Source organism: Panicum virgatum, chromosome 5N (genome assembly GCF_016808335.1).
Source record: "Panicum virgatum strain AP13 chromosome 5N, P.virgatum_v5, whole genome shotgun sequence".
NCBI lineage: Eukaryota > Viridiplantae > Streptophyta > Magnoliopsida > Poales > Poaceae > Panicum > Panicum virgatum.
The window spans coordinates 25,477,726-25,485,380 of NC_053149.1; positions in this window are offsets into that span (position 1 = coordinate 25,477,726).

The window sequence follows — 7,655 nt, forward strand, 5'->3', positions numbered from 1 at the left end:
AAAGTCTTAGCTCTGTCAGGTCCTCCACATTGTCATTCATCAAGGCTGCATATTGTTCAGTTGTCAGATCGTTCTGGAACTTGACACGCCTTGATCCAGCCGTGATTTCCCATGGTAACATAGCATCTTGGCCGTAGACCAAGTGATACGGTGACATCTTGATGGACCCGTGACATGAAATACGATACGCCCACAAAGCTTCCGACAACACCTCATGCCAGCGCCTAGGATATTCATCAATCTTTCTCTTTATGAGCTTGATGAGGCTCTAGTTGAATGCTTCAGCCTGTCCATTAGCTTGGGCATAGTATGGAGATGATCTGATCAGCTTAATCCCCATGTCATCGGCGAACTTCTTGAATTCCTCTGATATAAAGACCGATCCTCCATCGGTTGTAATAGTTTGAGGAATCCCAAATCTGTGAATGATGTGCTCTTTGACAAAGCTGATCACATCTCTTGACGCTACTGCTGACCCTTGCTAGATGACGGGTTGATCTAACCAATCATATCCTTGGCCCAACCCCTGAACGGCCACGGCTTAATAATAGGATTCATTACCGACGCCGGCACTATCTGAATCTTGCCGAATCTCTGACATGCCTAACATCCCTTGTAATATTTGAAGCAATCTTCAAGCATGGTAGGCCAGTAATATCCCGATCGCCTAATCAGCCATTTCATCTTATGAGCCGATTGATGAGTACCGCAGGTTCCCTCGTGAACCTCATGCAAGAGCCGATTTAACTCTGAAGGTCCCAGACATTTAAGCAGTAGTCCTTCCAAGGTTCTGTAAAACATGACGTCCCCAATTAGAACATACTTCATGGCCTTGAGTCTTATCCTTCTGGGTGCCCCCCGAGCCGAATCCTTCAAGTAATTGAAGATATCGGCTCTCCAGTCTCCGGGTTCTAGAAACTGAACATCTACATCGACTCCATCGGCTGTTTCCTTGTATCCAGAAGCCATCTGTGCCAAATCATTGGCTTCATTGTTCAGAGTTCTATGTATCCAGTGTAAATTAATGTACCTGAACTGTGACATCAACTCACGGCATTGCATCCATATTGGGAAAAGAGCCTCGCACTCACATTTATATTCTTCCGTGAGCTAAGAAATCACCAGCTTCGAATCTCCAAATATTTCCACTGCTTCTGCACCAGCTTCGAGGATCAGTTCCATCCCCTTGTGAACGGCTTCATATTCCACCACATTATTGGTGCATGGGACAGTCATCCTGATGGAAAAGGAGTAAGTCTCCCCTCGAGGCGACACCAACAGAATTCCCACAACGCAACCGTCATCACAAGCCGATCCGTCAAAAAACATAGCCCAAGCACGAATAAATAGTGCTGCAATATCAGTGCTGATCCTGTCTGCAACAAGATCCGCCAGTGCCTGTCCTTTGACTGCTTTTGCAGGCTGATATCAAATATCGAACTCTGACAATGCAAACATCCATTTTCCAAGCCGGCCTTTCAGAACAGGAGCCGACAGCATGTGCTTTATGACATCCGATTTGCATATGACAATTGTTTTCGCCGAGAGCAAAATATGACGAAGCTTTGTACATGTAAAGAATAAGCAAAGGCAAAGCTTCTCGATTTCAGGATACCTGGTCTCGGCGTCTAACATGCGCCTACTGAGGTAGAAAACCACCCTTTCCTGGCCGTCGTGCTTCTGGATTAACACCGAAGCAACGGAAGTGTCACCTACGAATAGGTACACATAGAACAGCCTATCTTGCTGAGGTGGAACCAACACTGGAGGCTTCGATAGATATTCCTTGATTTCATCGAAAGCTCACTGCTGTTCTGCTCCCAGCAAAACTCATCATCGGATTTGATCTTCACTAAACCCATGAATGGTTCGATGCGTCCAGACAGATTAGAAATAAATCGTCTGACAAAGTTAATTTTACCGATGAGCTTCTGCAACTCTTTCTTTGTAGTAGGTGGCTTCATCGTCTTCACAGCTTCTTGACTCTTCAGGCCGATCTCGATTCCCCGTTCATGCACCAGGAATCCCAAAAATTGACCGGCCGACACGCCAAAAGCACATTTCTTTGGGTTCATTTTGAGCCCAAACTTCCGAGTCCGCTCCAGGACCTGACGCAAATCTTCCAGGTGTCCCCCAGCCGATGTGGACATGACCACGACATCATCAATGTAGATCTCTACCAACTTGCCGATGAGATCATGAAAAATGTAATTCATGGCACGTTGATACGTTGCACCGGCATTTTTCAATCCAAAGGTCATGACCAAGTATTCGAACAACCCGATTGCACCTGGTACTCTGAACACAGTCATGTGTACATCCTCTGGGGCCATAAAAATCTGATTGTAGCCGTCATTACCGTCCATAAAGCTCATCATCTTATGGCCAGCTGCTGCGTTGATCAATGTTTCTGCCACAGGCATCAGGTATTCATCTTTTGGCGTTGCTCTGTTGAGGTCTCTGAAATCCACGTAGACTCGCCATCGGCCATCCTTCTTTTGTACCGGTACCACACTAGAGATCCATTCTGCATACCGGCACGGCCTGATGAACTCAGCATCCAACATCTTCTCCACCTCTTTCTTAACTTCTTCTAGGACTTCGGCCTTCATCTGACACGCTGGTTGCTGAAACGGCCGAAATCCTTTCTTAAGCGGGAGCCGATGCTCGATGATGTTTCTATCCAGACCGGGCATCTCAGTATAATCCCATGCAAAACAATCCCGGTACTCCTTCAACAGTGCTATCATTTGTTCATGCAAGATCGGGTCTAACTTTTTGCTGATAAATGTCGGTCGCGGCTTATCCCCGGGACCGATATCGACTTCCTCCAAATCATCTGTAGATGTGAACCCGTACCCTAACTTGCCGCCGTCTGAAAGATCGATGTCGACAGCAAACACAGGGAGAGGACAAGAAAATTTTTCCGGCCAACCGCACGGGCTAGCCGTTCCCACATTTCTGTTATTATTCAGGACTGAATGCTCAGCAAAGGCCATTGTTTGTACATTACGTGACAATTGTAACCCCAAATACATATTACTCATTTTTTGTGCCGGTCGCTGGGACCGGCCTCTCTAACCTTGCTGGATTCCGTAGCTTGCCAGGATGTGTCTACTCTGTGAGGCCAGTGGATAAGACCAGCCTCAGTCCGTTTTTTGTCGCCTCAATCCGATCATAATCTTCCAGCGCGATCCCTGAGATCGGCACTACAAGCGAAACCTCGCTGGAATCATCTGCACGGACCACCTCCACTTCATCGCCATCCCACTGGACCAGACACTGGTGCATCGTGGAAGGAATGCAACAATTCGCGTGAATCCAATCCCTCCCAAGCAGCACTGTGTACGTACTCTTACTGTTGACGATAAAGAACGAGGTTGGGACGGTCTTGCGGCCAACTGTCAACTCTACATTGAGGACGCCATGCGCCTCTAACGGTTGACCGTTGAAATCATTGAGCATAACGTTGGTCTTGATAAGATCAGCAATGGAATGACCCAGCCGGCGTAGCACTGAATACGGCATCAGGTTGACTGCGGCGCCAGTGTCGACCAACATTCTGTTCACAGGCTTGCCATCTATGAAGCCCTTGAGATACAATCCCTTCAGGTGCTTGTAGCTTTTCTCCTTGGGCTTCTCGAAGATGATCGGCTGTGGGCCGAGATCTAGCTGCGTGATGGCCGACTCTTCCAGTTGGGGTGCCCGAAACTCTGACGGGAGCACGAACACCATGTTCACATCAGCCGATGGCTTCTCATCGGCTCTTGGCTGTTTGGGGCGCCACTCCCTCCTTGTAGGACGCCTCTCCTCCCTTCACGGTCGTCTGACTTGCTCCGCGAGATCCGGACACGCTTTCCTTAGCACGTCGAGGTACTTTGCCTCCGCCTCTTCGAGATTGCGCAGGCGCTGCACTCTGCGCTTCTGTGATCGGCTGAGCCCGTCAGGACACCATCGTGGACGATGATACTTGTCTTCTTCTTCTGGCTCGAGATCATCCCTGGATGGCCGCCTCACACGGTCATCGTGATGTGTTCTGGGCCCTAAGCGCTGGAACACTGATGTCTCGCCTTGCTGGCGTCCCCGAGGCCTGCACTCCAAGCAATCATCTATAGTAGGCAATCGGCTCATGCCGGAGTTCCAACAGTACCTGAAGAACGGGCAATGCCAGTGATCGCGTAAGCTTGGCGCCTTCCCAGCATCCTCCCTATGCGATGCTCGTACTCCTCTTCTTCCGATTCATATCGGCGGCGCAACTTGTACTGGTACTGGTACTTTTCCAGGAGCCAATTGGAAGCTGGGAGCTGGTTGCGGATGTGACGCACTTGTTCTTCGGTGACATGTTGTTGCTCTGGCTTGTCTTCATCCTGGGGCCCTCAGGTCCAAGATCCGACAGCTCTACCACGTTAGATTGTGGGAAAGGTTGACTGTCCACTTTCATCGTGTGTTGGGCCAGAATTAATCGGCCCTGCTCAATAGCCGATTGGATTTGCCGACGTAGCTCCTTGCAGTCGTTTGTGGCATGGGTGAACGAGTGGTGCCACTTGCAGTACAACCTTCCCTGCAGCTCTTGTGCCGTTGGTAGCTTGTGACTCTCTGGGTGCTTCAACTGCTTTTCCTTGAGCAGTAGATCGAATATCTGCTCTGCCTTGGCCACGTCGGAGTCGAAGCCCTTCACAAGCCCATTCTGTTTGACCCATTTGCATGGGACGGGGTTTGCCCTCCGGGTCCACTCTACTACGGCCACCTCTTGCTCCTCACCAGAATCATCGGAATCACCTGCTTGGGCCATGTTTACATGGCGCTTGAATTTTTCTTGGTACAGGTCCGGATGGTAGTGTTCATATCCCGTAAGCTGCTGCACCATGTGTGCCAGAGAGGTGAATTCTAACTGAAAAGCCAGATCCTTGATCGGCTTAGCGAGTCCCAGAACTGCCAAATCAACCGCTTCCTTTTCTGTTATGCGCGACGTGTAGCATCGGTTCTTGACCTCTCGGAAGCGCTGCACGTACTCTGAAACACTTTCACCTCGCTTCTGCCTGACTTCAGCGAGGTCGGCAATCCCAGCTTCGGCAGCCTCTTAATGATACTGGGTGTGAAACTGATCTTCCAGCTGCCTCCAAGTTCGGATTGAATCTGGGGGCAGTGATGTGTACCATCCAAAAGCTGAGCCTGTGAGAGACTGGGAGAAGAAACGGACCCTCAGAGGATCCGATACCGAGATCATCCCAAGCTGCGTCAGGTATCGGCTCACATGCTCAATGGAGCTGGCTCCTTCTGATCCACTGAATTTTGTGAACTCTGGAAGCCGATACTTGGGTGGCAACGGGATCAAATCGTAGTCACTTAGAAACGGCTTGGAATAGCTGATCGCCTTTCTCTTGGGCAGGATGCCAAATTGGTCCCTTAGTATTGCACTGACCTGCTCCACACTAAGAACTCCTGGGGCCGAGGGCTCAGCACTCGGCCCGGTAGCGTACTTTGCCAGCCATGCCTGTTTCTCTGCATATGCTCCTGAGGCTCCAGCACCCACCAGCTGTCCCACGCGCGTTGCACTGATATTGTCAGGTATGTACACGCACGTGTAGCCGTGTGGGATCTCCTTGGGCAGTTCACTCAGGAACTGTCCTTCCCCAGGGTCACCGCCGATCTTGTGGACGACATAGATCGGCGAACTCTGCTGTCCTGCTGCCGCGAGCGAGTAGGACACTGGCGGCCTAGATTGCAATGCAGCTTCCCCCCTATGACTCCCCAGAATTGGTCCTGATGGGGAGTACTGGTTCTTGATCACCTCCTGGACAACGCGATGTGCCACGCGCTCAAGCTCGTTCACCAGGCTTTCTGAGTGCTGATGGAGCGTATGAGCCACCATGTAGTTCATCTCCTGGCGTAGGGCTCTGGTGCGCTCCTCTGACGGTACAGACAGATCAACGTTGTCGAGAGCGCCCTCTGGTGAGAACCCCTTCCACCTGATGCCATGGTTGCGGGTCCTCTCGAAGGAGCCGATGAGATCGGCTTCGAACTAAGCTTTGACCTCATCATATTTTTGCTTGCGTTCTGAAGTCAGTTCTTTATATGTGACAGGTTTGGTGACCGGCGGAACCGGCACTTGGTCCTGAGATCCTGTCATCTCTGCAGCGGGCGTTGTTGTTGATGAATGTCCCACTGGGCGTGCCAGAATGTGTTGTCGGTCGTAACCCACCGGCGAGCAGCGACAGGCAACACGAAGAGCCGGGAGGTCGTCGGGGCGCTGGCAGGCACTGCTCCCTCGTCAACGGCCCGCAATTCCGTCACGCGCTCGGAGATTCCGGAGAATGTCGGGCGTGCCACCTGACCTATACCCGATCAGGAGGGTGCGAATATGATTGCAACGATTTGCCTGCATACACAAACACATGGAAACGTAAGTCCGAGCCGTGATCGGCTCCCCGGGACGACTCTTGCATCGGCTTTAAAGAGCCGATCGTGTCCCGGTGTCAGATTGGATCTGCATCTATCCGGATATTGATGAATAAAGCAAATAATTATGGAAAAAATTTGCTTCAATTAAATCTAGCTGATCTGATCCATGACGGTAAAAGCCTCACTGCTAGATCGGAACATCCTACACGTAATTAGGCCTAGCGAACATAACAAATAACTAAACTATAACCCAAAACAGAGGCCTAAGAACTAGCAAGAGCCGATTCCCGGAACAATCCCTATCAAAGCTAAGGTAAAGCATCTATTACATCACCGGAACATCCAATCCGTTTGTAGGGCCTAACCTAGCAGATATTGAACTAATCCTTATAGAATAAGAACAAACCGTAACAGATTGGATCTACTAGACAGAAAAGAAGCAAGGTGTTAACTCTATGCAACTAATCCTCTATGATGAGAACTAGCTTAAGATCAAGCATGAACACATAGAGAAAACATGATATTCGTAGATGGTAAACAATAAGAGCATGATAGATCTACTAGAAGCCATGCTACGAACATCAAGATAACTAGTACTACCCGCCATCAAAAACTCTTCAGTATGAGTAATACCAAGGTAAAGGCAAGAACAATGCTGCCCTGATCGCAAGAAGCGATCAGGGCAGCATGGCGCTTACTTGGATGAAACCCTAGAATTAGGGGTGGCGGTGCGCCGAGAGTTGTTGTTTGCGAGACGTGATGACGTTTTTTTCATGAATAACATAGGGTACATATTTATAGTCCGGAGACTTGGGAAACAATCTAATCCTATCTTGTCCCGATCGGACTCTATCTCTAATCTTGAACTAAATATAAAGATACATGGCCCATGTGGCCCAAATGCTCACGCAGGAGCCGATTTACAAGCCTTCTTAATCTTCTGCTTTAAGCCCAACTTGCTTTTAATTTATGGCGATAACAGGATGGTAATGGTACCTCATTGGCTGCTATTGCAAAACATCCCGCTATCCATACTAAGGAATTGACTAAGTATGTTGCTCCTAACTTGAGAGGACCCAACCTAGTTTGGGTACCATCAAAACGTGGATGAATGTGTGTAGGTACCAAAGGCATGGGAGGCTTGATTCAAATGAAATTCATCTTGTTGATCTTATAGTTGAATCAAGAAATTGAAGCTTATTGCGTCCACCAAACCCCAATGCCATGACAAGTAAATGAAGTCAAAAGTGCTT